Below are 13,114 nucleotides of genomic sequence, written 5' to 3'. Positions count from 1 at the left end.
TTTATTAAAATATTTACTTGAAAAATGTAAGCTTTTTTACCCGAATGCACTATCATTATTTGAAAAGAAAAAATATTTTTTAATGCCCGCGTAGATATTTTGTGGGGGACGTACATGCTTTTTGTTCTTTTTCTTAAGGTTACGTGATACAAGGTACAACCGGTTGTTGTTTTCATGATCGTTTTTTTGTTGGAGCAGCCCAAGTGGGAGTCGTGAGCCACGTTAGTGATGGGCTGGACTAAGGATCATGACAGAAACAAACATTTGGGCTAGACGTTGGCTACGAGAGCGAGGTTAGCGATCGTGACAAAAACAAACAAACAAACAAACAAACAACCAAAATCCTAAAAAGTGGTCGCGTGCTACCTTATCTTACAGAGCAATCGGGCTCGCGCGCCGTCCGATCCCCATCTCGCGGTCACGCGCGTTTCAGGTGGAAACCGCCGATGTATCGATGCGTGCGCCAGGTGTCCCCTGGTCGTGGCGTCGTAGTCGAGACCTGTTGGGTGCTCAGAGCGGTTGCGTCTCGCCTCCCCACTCCCGTTCCTCCCATTTTGAAACTGCTCCCGAGCGCAGCGGAGCGGATCCCCTTTCCTTCCACTTCCAATCCCCCAAATCCAGAGCAGCCGGTGGCGTGTCGGCGATTCGGCGGTCGTCTTCCGCCGGAGTGAGGGCGGGATAGCGGGCGCGGCGTGAAGGAAGGCGGTGCAGCGGCGGAGACGCGACCGAGGAGGGACGACGCGCGCGCATTTGCCATGTTGTTCGTGCTGCAGAATCGCCTTGCTGTGTTGTAGCAGCAGGCCGCGGCGGAAGGAGCAGCAGTACCGGAGACGCGGCAGAGGAGGAACGGCGCGCGCGACCGCTGTTCTGTTGGCGCAGAGGGGCAAAATCGCGGCGAAATCCCTGGTATGCCCATCGATCTCTTCCGCTCCTCCGCGTTTAGGTTGTCCAAATCGACGCGCTCCGCCGCGGACAGAGGAGAAACGGCGCGCGTGCGGCCGTCATGCGGTTGTTGCAGAGGTGCCGAATCACGGCGGGTCGATGCGCTCCTCCACGTTTGACGAAATCGACTAGCAGATGGTAGAATTGATGAAGCACTCGTTAATTTGGAGAGGGACGACGACACGGGGCATTTCGTGTTCTTAGGCTACTGATGAACTAGGATTCGAAGGCAAGCCTTGGTGCTGTAGATTTTCGTGGTGTGTGTTGGGGTTAGGATGCTCATGAAGGCTGTATATTAGGCAATGTTTTTTGGTGCTGTAGATGTTGAGGTTGCTCCTGATGGGTGATTGACTTGCCTGATATGGTTATGTGTTGCCTACACAGGTGTTTTGACAGTGTTTTTGATTTAGTGTAGGAGAATAATGCTTCTCCCATGTCAATGTTGCCCATGTCTTGTGAGTGACTTGCCTGATATGGTTCATGTGTTGCCTACGCAGGTGTTTTGACAGTGTGTTTTGATTTAGTGTAGGAGAATAATGCCTCTCCCATGTCAATGTTGCCCCTGTATTGTGAGTGACTTGCCTGATATGGTTCATGTGTTGCCTACGCAGGTGTTTTGACAGTGTGTTTTGATTTAGTGCATGATAGTAATGATTTAGCAACGGAAAATGTACATGTGATGTTTTGTGTGTGCATGAGGTAGGAAGTAATCCAGTAGAGGGAGGTTAATAGGGCTATTTGTAGGACAGTTTTAAGCACTTCATGAGAAGTCATTCAGTGATTTGTTTCAGATTTTATAGGACATGTAGAGGGAGGGTAATAGGGCCAATTGTAGGATAGTTGTAATATAGTGAAAATCAGATAGTTTACAACCCTTTTCATTGCCCACTTTTTGTAAATTGCTGTTTGCTTAGTTTAGTAAGAATTTAGTCAAAAGAATTTTGTTGGATGATATAGAGTTCTTTCAGAATCATTTTTTCTGTGTTTTTTATGATGAATCTCACTGCTTGTCCTTTAAATATGCAGCAAAAAATAGATGGCTGGGACAAGTCATAAGTCAAAACAGGATGGACCTGCTGGATCAAGTCATGATGACCTTGCATCTCATGGGAATGAAGAGCATCAAACACAGGTGTGCACATGCTCAGGAAGTTCTTATGTTCTTCCTGTACATAACAGAGTTTGTTTTCCATTTTTTATTGATTATGTGGTTTCCATCTTCCAGCCACGGAGCAGTGCACCAATAACTGGGTACAAGCGTCAAAGAACTAAAGCAGTTATTGCACGGGGGAAGCGCCCTGATGATATCATTAGTAACAAGAATAGTAACGAGAGCCAAGCTGCAGATGCTGGGAATAAAAATGTCGAAGGTGCAGACGTCGACCAACCTCCAAAAGCAAAACGCCAGAAGACGGGAGGAACTGAGGTATTTGCATAGTTGCCTTAGTTTCACTAAGCAATTGCCCAACAATGCTGCCTAAGTTGCCTATGTTGTGATGAACCTTTTTCCCTTTTGCTAATTCCATTTTCTGTTTTTTCCTCATGTGCAATAGGGTCGTAGGGACAGGGCATCCCCTGCAAGGCTCTTCAAGTTGAACAAGGACTTGGTTCCTGACCAAAAGGGTGTCATCATCGCAAAAGAATTTGGTGGCATTCTGGACCTTGCAGCGAGTAGCATGCCTGGAGATCTTAGCCAGTGGATAATGAAGCATTACGACCCGAAGATTTTGCAGATAGTCATTCCAGAAAGGGGGAAGATTCCCGTAGATGCCGCAAGTGTCCGTAGGATATGGGGTTTGCCCAATAGGGGCAGGAAGGTGTGCTTCGAGAATCGGCCTGAAATCACAAAGGCAATGTACAGTATTTACAACATCACATCCAAGAACTCCCCAACCCTCACAGAATGGTGCAAGATGATCGTAGACATGGGAGGATCTTATGATGATGACTTTGTCCGCGCTTGGCTAGCTCTTGTTTTTTCGTGCTTCCTTGCCCCTTCAACTAGTTTCAGTATTTCCCCAAAGAGCTTCCCGGCGGTCATGGATGTCAATGGAATAACTGAAACCAATATATGCCAGTTTGTTGTTGATCAATTAAAGCTTGCGTTCACTTCGGGGCATGCCAACAAGAAGGCTGTTTGTTGTTGTGTTTTCCACCTTGTTGTAAGTTCTTCAAGCTGTTTTGTTTTTTTAAGCATCCATTGTTTACTTATCTTTTCTTTTTTTTGCAATCATTAGCTAACTTAAACTTTCTGTTCTTTTTCCTTGTCTTTACGCAGCTGTTCTACCTAGACTCTCTGGATGTTGATGAGCCAATCCAGAACTTGGTACCAAAGGTTTCAGTTTGGAATTCAGATTTAATTTCCAGAGTTATCAAGAAGGACAGGAAGGCTCCAGGAGAATATGGCCAATTGCGGGTAACTCAATTTTTCTGTTTTAGGATATATATTATTGTCATATTGTTTTTAGGCAAAACTACCATTTTAGAGTAGGCAATTCACTTTGAAAGAGCAAGCAAGGTAATGTAACTTTTTGGGCAAGTGCCATACATATATTTCAAGTAGGTCCAAGTAGTTATCAGACTTCTTCGAACCTTTTTCGTTTGCCATGCACACAGTTGGATAATGTTCACAGGAAGGATTTGTTGGGTTGTTGTATTTAATAGTAGCTGCTGTAGTACATTTATTAGCTCTTTTTTGTGTGTGTGCAATTTACATGTTGAAAAGTAGCAAGTTTATACAACAACACAAGCAACTTATGTTCTGAAAACTAGCAACTTGCATACTAGTTCTTCATTTTTGCTGATTACAGTATCCACTAATAGTAGGCAACAGGGAAGTGGCATAATGGTTGCAGGAATTTTCAGACAATTAGTAGTACTATTTTCTTCATTTTCTCAGTTCTTTTTGGTATGGGAGTGCCAGAATTGTTGTCACTCATAGTTTTTTAATCTTCTTTGGCTATAAACCACCAGCTCAAGACGGAGTTTTCCCGGTGTGCGGATGATAGCTTGTTTGGCAGTATGGACCACATCACCAAATTCGTTGCCGCAAGATTGCCCGAGTCGTATGACAAAACAGTAAGTTATCTAGCACTTGTTTTTCCCTCTCACTGTTGTTCCCCTTTTTATCGCCATTTGTACATTCAACCATTTTTCCAGAATCTTCAATAGAAGATATGTACTTATCATGTTCTCTACCATCCATTTTTATGTTTTACAGAAGCAAAAGAAGCTCACAGGGTTGGTGCACGAAATGTGTTCCGTTCACATGCAGTGGGGAAGCTCGTGACTGGGGTTGGGAAGATAGATGATGATGAATGGGGGACAAAGGAGGCAGATCCTACTACTGTAGAGACAAGCAGGCGGCAGTCTAACAGAAGGGGCAAGCGAGTACCAGCCGGAAGAGACAGCTTAGCAAGTGAGGAGGAGTCGTTTAATTCCGACAGCGACGACAACGAGGCAGCCGATAGTGAAAGTGAGGGAGATGGAAGGGATAAAGGTAGTGATGAAAGCGGCAGCGATGACAGTTCAGACAGCGATGATGGTCATGATGGATCAAGTGGAGTTCAGGGGAAATCAAGTAGCCAGGGAGCACGACAAACGGTTGATCACCACAAGGGGGCAAGTGCTGACATGGGGAGGGAAGACGGAACTGAGGGGAACGAGGACAATGAAGATGATGAAGAAGAAGAGGATGACGAAAAAGAAGATGATGAAGGAAAGGACGACGATGACGATGAAGAAGGCGATGGGAATGACAAAGACAAGGAAGATGATGGGCAGGGGAAGCAGGATGAAGATGATGAAGATGACAGCGGAGGTGGCAACGGTGGTTCAGGTAGCAATGGTGGCACCGGTCGGGACGAGGATCCCGCAACTGAAAACCCAAGCAGCGATGATGATGAACAATGCACGCTGCAATTTCTGATTGAAAAGAAGAGGGACAGAAAGGCAAAAAGGATTGGATGAGGCAGATAGGATCTCTATCAGAGACCTTGTGATGACAAAATTCAAAACCGTTGTTTCCCCAAAACCACGCTTCCCTGTTTTTGAAGTGAAAGAAATGTTGGGTATTGATGACATATCCATGGCAACCGAAGCGAGGAGGATGTTCGAAGAGTTGTTGAGGGGGAAGACTTGGATATGGTCTTCACATTCAACCCCAAGGAAATATGCCCAAAGGCGATTCGCCAGAAAATAATGAGAGAATTTGGCGCTCTAAATGAAGCTACAGAACAAAAGATTGCTTGTCGAAACCAACTACCACCACTCCCGCCATCAAAGAAGATGAAGAAAACTGTCAGTTTCATATTAGAGCCATCTGTGATGAATGAAACAGCAATGCATCCGCAAGCATATCATGCCGAAAATCCCGGTTACGGCCAAGGGGGAAAGTCAAGGCAGTCAGCCATGAAAAAATCTGGTCCTTCTCAGCAGCAACAACATGCAAATTCTGAAACAAAAGAGGCAATTCATGGGAATGCCAAAACACAGGTGGTAAAGAGTACACCATCAAGCTCAGCAGCACCCCCGTGCAGCAAAGTTGGAGATGAGGCAGTACCTACAGGAGCAGATCCAAAGCAGTCGGGTAATTTTCATTCCCAATGTCAAGCAAGTGGATCACATATTCTAGCAACTCAGTCTAAGCAGGAAGCAAGACTAGCTGTTTTTCAGGCAAGTTCTGCAGAGGGAACACTGGACCCCATAAAAGTAAGGCCAGTTCAACTCAAGAAGGGACCCACAGTGCTAGTAAGCACAGGAAACCACAGCGGAACACAACCACTAGGTGACTTAAATGGTCAAGTGCCTTTCCCGTCTCGAGGAAATGTGATGCAGTCAGCCAATGGTATCCAGAGGGCCAAGGTGCAAGACTTCAAGGCATCACCTGAGGCTGCAGCATTAAATCATGCAGGACACAAAAAGGAGAAAGAGAACATCCCTCTGGTGTCATGTATGGAGATCAAAAGGATACAAGACCTGCCTGAAGCTGTAACCATGGGAAAAAGTCCGGAACAAAAGTTGCTAAGAGCCCTAGGGAAATTGCCTGTCTGCTCAACTGTGCTTGCCCAACCTGAGGCCACAAGTGTTCCAGAAGCAGTAGAAGCAACTGGCCAGGGGAACACTTCTCATTTCTCTGATGTGGAGGAGCGGTACCATGAATTCATGCGTGTTAGTGGGAAGACAACCAATGCACTAGAAATCAATGTTCTTGATGTGAGTGAGCTGTTTGCAAGGTGTGTTGATCCAAACAGCAAGAATGCCCAATCCAACTCCACAAATCACACCTCAGCGAATAAAGATAAACAACATTTTGAGCAAAGGGACACCGAAAGATCAAATGATTTTTTTAGAGAGTACTGCCCAGCACCAAGTTTTGATCTAGGCATAGATGATTTGCCCACAAGATCTGTAGACAACAGAGCACATCAACATGTTGGGTCAAGCACATTTGCAGAGCATGAGTTCAAGGAACTTCCAGTACATACCCAGGCCATCATCGATATAATCGATGATGATTATCTGTTGGACGTTGAAGGCATAGATAAACCGTGTGCGCAAGCAGAAGGAAATGCGTACCAAACACCTGAAAAAAGTTCCAACCAAGGAGAAGTGGGGTCAGGCAGCAAGGTTTACATTAGTAGTAGCTCGGGAGAGATGCATCCACATCAATTCGAGAGAAGGATTATCAAGCCACCTCCTTTCAAGAGGTCACCATTCATTGACTATGATGAGAAGAAAGTCTACATGTCTAAACCCGAAGCAAATAGATTGTATGCATCAGTTATTTTGCATGGAAGAATTAATGAAGAAGAATCACCATATGTGGATACACGGTATGACAGTATATCATTGCATTTCTTTTGTCAGCCTTTGCACAATGCACTTTTCACCAGGCAAGGTCTATCATGTTATCCAGGCAATTCAAACTGTGTTTACAAGCAATCCATTTATAAAATCAGGCAACTTGGCTTAGTGTGAAATTATTATTTTGAAATAGTTTCTCCTTGATATGACTATGCCCCCCATGTGTTTTCTCTGAGTTGAATGGTGGTAGGCAAATTATGGAAGGATTTTGTGAGCTGAATGCCTCTTTTTTTTCATGCAGCCCAAGGGTAATTGAATATGGCAAATACTTTGTAACAGTCAGGGAGCTCGCAAACTCAATGAAGAAGGAAGGTTTTGTCTTGAGCCATGTAACGGAACTTGGTATAGAGACTATAATGATGAACTTGCCACCCGACTCAAAGAAGCTCGTGATGCCCGTCAGGTTCTCGGTAAGAAAACATGAAGCAGCTAATAGTGTACTTTTGCGTTTCTTTCTTTTTCTTTTTTCATAAAAGGTCATGGTCATGTCCGTATTCTTTTTACACCAGGTTCAGATGCAAAACATGGAATTGAACGGCAAGGAGCTCATTTCCTGGTTCAAGAAGTCGAATCGCTTGGACCGTAAAGACATGGTAAGTTAATGGTTTCTTTACTTTTTGCCAATGCATTTTTTATATATCACTTTTTGTGCTAAAACCTTTGCTCACACAAATGTAAATATTCTTAGGGGGGGGCAAGTTGACCACACTCATGAATTGCTTTCTGTGGCAAGTTTCTTACATAATTGCACAACTTGCCTGTGCATTTTTGGCAGGTTGCTTACATAAGTACATAACTTGCCTATGCATCTTCCGTTTTTGGCAAATTACTCACATAAGTACAAAACTTGCATGTGCATCTTTGCTTCTTCAGTCCATGTCTTAATTTGTGAGAGCACACAGAAAAAGTTGCTTACATCCAGCTTCTAGTATTGTTTTATTTATTTTATACTAACCCCATTTGTTTTTTTCTAATAGATTATGTTCCCAGTTTTAGAGAACATTGACAAGACAAAGCCTAAAACAGGCAATCATTACTGGATTTTTAACGTGAACATAAGGGATCGATGTTTTGAAGCTCTTGATTCTTGGAGGACGCTCAAAAACAAGGCTCTAGATGTTTGCGCAAGGAAAATGGTTGCAAGTTTTCGGTCTCTATGGGAAGAGCATTACGCTAGTTCCTGCGTCTCGCTGGATGACTTTGAGCTTACCAACATCGATGTTCCAAAACAAAATAATGAGTAAGCATCCACTTTTTTCACATAAAACTATGCTTTTGTTCAGTTTTTTTACAAGTGACACACTACTACATAGAGTAAGCTAGCTAACTAAAAAGTTCTTTTTTCAATTTTTGTTTAGGTTCAACTGTGGTGTTTTTGCTCTTACGCTAGCAAACGGTTGGGAGGCAAGGGCTTTTCCAAATTTCACAGCTGAGGATATTCCAAGCATCAGGAAACAATTGACTAACACGTGGGTTGACAAGGCCAACAACAAGGCTCCATGGCAAACCATACTCAAGTTAGCATAGGTCAGTTTTTTTCTCCCCTCACGCGCACTACATCCATGTAAAATGCATGTGTTTTTTTCTTGCTCTTTGTGAACTTTGGACTGCCGGGGGGAGTTGCCTGTATAAGAACTTGGACCAGGCAACTCAATTGCATAAACAGGCAATTTAAGATTTAATGTGAGGCAAGTTAATCAGAAGAACCCATAAAAGACAAATAGTATGATCATTACATAACCAGGGAATTGTTGCATTTTTAGCATTGCAGAATCTTATGTATGTAAGTTTTCGACCATTATGGGGAAGGCAAGGGTGTCTGCGGGCAATTCAAAGCACACAACAGGCAACTCAAAACTTATAACCAGGCAACACAAACTCTAGTGTGAGGCAAGTCACCCACAAAGAAACCGTAAACCAGAAATAATAGTTTAGGATGTTCAAACATACAGACCCACAAATAGTTTAATTTGTCAATGCCATTCAACACATCTTTTCAGCCATCTGGTCACTGTGTGACCATTACACCAATCTGGTCGGGCAGCTTGCACCATTGTGGTTAACAGAACCACAATAGCTGCACTTGTTCTTTCTCTTCGGATGCAGCTCAAGTGCTGATTGAACTCTTTTTGACTTTGCCCTCCCTTTTGTTGTTGATTTTGGAGGGTCTCCAGGAATTGCAGGGCCAAGCGTGGTAGCAGGTCTTCCAAACTGTGGTTCAACCATCGTAGTACCTTGTGCGGCCGCAACAGCTGCATGTAGAGATGCCATACTGAATGGCTGGCGCATGTCCACCAGGAGCTTGCACAATAGGAGATGAAATTGCATTGACATTTTCTTCTTGTGTAGTTGAAGAACCTCGATGCTGTCCATACCTGCCATCCACTGTTGCTGATGATGCAGGCGATGGTGCCAGTCCAGGACTAGCCACATAGGTTGTGTTTGCTGCGTTAGGCCCCCGCGGTGGTTGTATAGCCCCCATAGTTTGTGGTGCAGGCTAAATTGCTGGTCTAGGACCCATAGGAGGTCGCGCAGGCCCTCTTGCTAGTGCCGTATCCATCAAAAGTTGTGGAGCAGCTCCTCTTAGCGCTTGCACATGCCTTGTCATTGTCGAGCCCTTTGAAAGGTGCGGTGCTGCTCCATTGTTCAGTGGCACATATCCTGACAGTTGCTGTACAGGCCAGCAGCTTTGTGCGGGAGGGCCCCTGGATAGTGGTACAGCCCCCCTGTGCATCGCTGCAGCCCTCAACGCTGTTTGTTGGTGTCCATCCTCACTCATAGAGTTGCCAGCTAGTGTTGGTGCATTTTCTCTCCGCAGTGCAGAAGTAGGTCGCTGCTGCCTAGGTCCAGAAGAGGTTTGTGTAGGTCCGTCAGGACGCACCGCAGGGCCACTAGTTGCCTGAGTGTTACTCGGTGGTGGCGCAGAAGTAGGTCGCTGCTGCCTAGGTCCAGAAGGGGCTTGTGCAGGCCCTTCAGGACGCACCGCAGGGCCACCAGTTGCCTGAGAGTTACTCAGTGGTGGTGCAGAACCATCAGCTGATGGTGGAGGACCACCAGAGGGCCCACTTGTTGGTGCTGCCAGTTTCTTCTTCTTTGACATGTTGAGATTTTTGATTTCATGACGCGCACCACGCATATGTTTCTTTACAATATCCGTCGCAGCATCTAACGCACTAGCAACCCGGGCAAGACTACCAAAATCCATCATCAAATTTGCATGCCTGAGTTCCTTCTTCGACTGTGGTGGCATCTCATCAGGTTGCTCTTCGACAGCAGGGGGTGCGTTGGGAATTGCCATAGGTGTCCATATTCTAAGTATGTAATGCGCTGGGATTTCATCAACACCAAGTTGGTTGAAAACTTTCAAGATATGGCAGCAAAGCATGCCGTCCCTCTCAATCTTGCAGCAGTCACATCTGTAGTCTCCAGCACTAGCTTCCACCGTGACGAAATAGCCCCTAGAACCATATTTGGCAACCCACTCTTGATTTGGGTAAACCTCATACAAGTTTTCACCATGCGATCGCACATTTTACCTTGTAGTCAACTGAAACTCATCACGAAACTTCTCGTACAAGTCCCTAGTATACGATCCGTACGCCTGTTTCTCTATTGGGTAAGATGACCACATTTCATTCTGTAAATGGCCTGTCCTGTAGTCTTTTGAACCCTCCTGGACTAGTATGTGTGTTTGGATTTTCTGATATTGCTTCACAAAGTTCAAAATTGACTTGTGTGGGTTCACATATAGCTTAAGGACAGCGCTGAACCCCTCGCTGCGTTGAGTTGACTGCAAGAAAGGGAAGAATTGGTGCTTGAAGTAGCAGGGTACCCATGTCTCTCTGTACTTGTATAGATTCTCGAAGTGGGAGTCAGTCATAGCCTCATACTTCATCATCAGCTCACACCACCCTGCCTCAAATTCTTCCGGCGTCAAGCTGAAGTCAACACAGTTGTTGAAATCTTTGGACAAGCCAGGGTTTAGCCCCAGCAATGCTCCAAGCTTTTCTTGTGCTTTTTTCATAATATGCCAGCGGCAACAGCGGTGCACACTTGTAGGAAAGATCTTTTTAATTGAATGTGCCATTGCGATGTCTTCGTCGGTTATGATGTTGGTGGGTGCTACATTATGCATTGCCTCAAGGAAGGTCTGGAATAGCCAATCAAAGCTTGACGCCAACTCTTGCCTAACAAAGCCACATCCCAACATGAATGACTGCCCATGCCTGTTAATCCCAATGAATGGTGCAAAGGGCATGTTGTACATGTTAGTCATATACATTGTGTCAGAGGAGATACAATCATGATAAGATTCCATGTACGCCTTCCTTACTGCACCATCGACCCAGAAAATATTCTCAACCCTGTCTTCCTCATCATATTTTATCTTGTAAAAAAATCTGGATCCTCTCTCTGCTGATCTTTAAAGTAAGCAACTGTCTCTATCATATCCCCTTGTTTTGTACCATCCTTGTTCAAGAACGTCTTGAGGTTTGTAATGTGCTTAGTGCCATAAGATACAATGAGTTCTGACCCATAGAAATCTAACATGATGTGCATCATACGACCTGCTGACATGAAGTCACAATGGTGGTCAATCCTTTTTTCTACACAACAACAGTGCCAAAATTAGTTTCTTTTCTGTTTCCAGCAAGGCAATTCAAATGCAAAGCTCAGGCAATTCATGAAGCTATACAAGCAACTACAACAATATGCCTCAGGAAAACTATGCATTAGTGAGCAATAAAAATTTCAATCATAGGCAAGTTGACCGCATCCAAAAACAAGTACTATTGTACATTTTAGCTACAAAGAGACTAATCATAGGCAAGGTTAGATTCAACACCAAATTTGTTTTATAAAAAAATAGGCAAGTAGGAACTTTGCATTGAGCAACAAACAGGTAAACATTAGGCAAGTCCAGCATCCAGAAACAAATCAGGCATTTTACCTCTTTTTGTACTGTTGTAAGCAATTTAATGGCACTATCAAGCAACTAAGGCATATGTTTGAAGCAAACCAGTGACATGTTTCAAGAAAAATCAGACACTTGTTGATGGGCTAAGAAACACACAACTAGTAGGCATGTCCAGGTTCTTAAAGTTAGAAGATAGGGGGGAGGGGGTGGTTCAAAACCTGTAGTTAAATTGCAGTTATGAAGATGAGTAAGGAAGGCCCTTTCTTCTGGCGGGATCCCTTGGTGTGATCGCAAATACTTAGTCAAACATGGCTTGTCAACCAACGGATGGTTGTGCTCGCCAACAAAGTAGATCACCTCCCATCTGCCATCTATTACCTTCACAATCATTTTATCTTTGCAACCAGTTTGCACAATTTTATCTCTTTTTTGTTTCTTGCTCCTATTTTTGCCTTTACTATCATCGTCAAGAAAGACAATAGCCTCATCTTCATTATCATCTTTTTCTTGCTCAACAATGTCATCTAGCATGGGAATATTTTCTGCCCCTCCGTCATCAACATTAGGCTTTCGAAACTTGTTGCAAACAAACTGTTGTTTTATCAACTCCCCGGTTTTCATATCCTTCCTTGAACTATTCATTTTGATTGAAAAACCCATTTGCAAGGAATATGCATTGTAATGCTCCTTGGCATCTTCGAAAGTGTCGAACCTCATGCCACATAAGGCTCCTTGGGCTGTGACCAAGCTTCGTCATCATTTTCAGCACCCAAACCATTACCAACAGTACCACCAGTATCACCTGCAGCACCTGTGCCATCAAGGGTATGAGCATGACTCCCAGCTGCTACAGCTGCAGGTACTTGTGTACTGCCCGGAGCCCGTCCCCCACGACTTGACTGCCCATCTGTCTCCATTGCTTCTGTAGCAGCAGCATTGACTCTTTGCATGATAGGGGGATTAGGTGATTCCGCCACAAATTCTGCATTTCTAGCAGCATGTTGTGTACAGTAGAATGGAACACCATTATCTTCAGCTGGTTCCTCATTCAGGTCAATCATTGTCAACCTGTTAATTTTTTTCAACATGGGAAAAAGTAAAGCAAGTCAGCAGAGGGATGCAAGCAAGTAGCACAGTAAATACAGGCAAGCCAATAGCACAGCTACACAAGCACACCAAAAATAGCTCAATCATGTTCAACCTGTGCATTTTTTCAACCAGAAAAATTAAAGCAATTTATGTTGTTGAGGCAAGCTAGTACCACACTAAATTCAGGAAGCAAACAATACAGCAACCCAAGCACACTAGATTCACAAGATAGAATTCATGTGTGTTTTTTAAGGATGCAATTGAACATAACCAGGCAATTCAAAGTGCACTATCAGGCAA

The 13,114-nt window shown here is 44.2% G+C and overlaps 1 pseudogene; it reads right to left on the bottom strand.

Moving 5' to 3' along the window:
* Window positions 1-8,829: 8,829 nt before the first annotated feature.
* Window positions 8,830-12,786, bottom strand: LOC141040781 (uncharacterized; annotated as a pseudogene).
* Window positions 12,787-13,114: the final 328 nt, after the last annotated feature.

Source organism: Aegilops tauschii, chromosome 2 (genome assembly GCF_002575655.3).
Source record: "Aegilops tauschii subsp. strangulata cultivar AL8/78 chromosome 2, Aet v6.0, whole genome shotgun sequence".
Classification (NCBI taxonomy): Eukaryota; Viridiplantae; Streptophyta; class Magnoliopsida; order Poales; family Poaceae; genus Aegilops; species Aegilops tauschii.
Note: the sequence above shows the minus strand (reverse complement) of the source record. Positions and strands in the feature narration are given on the sequence as shown.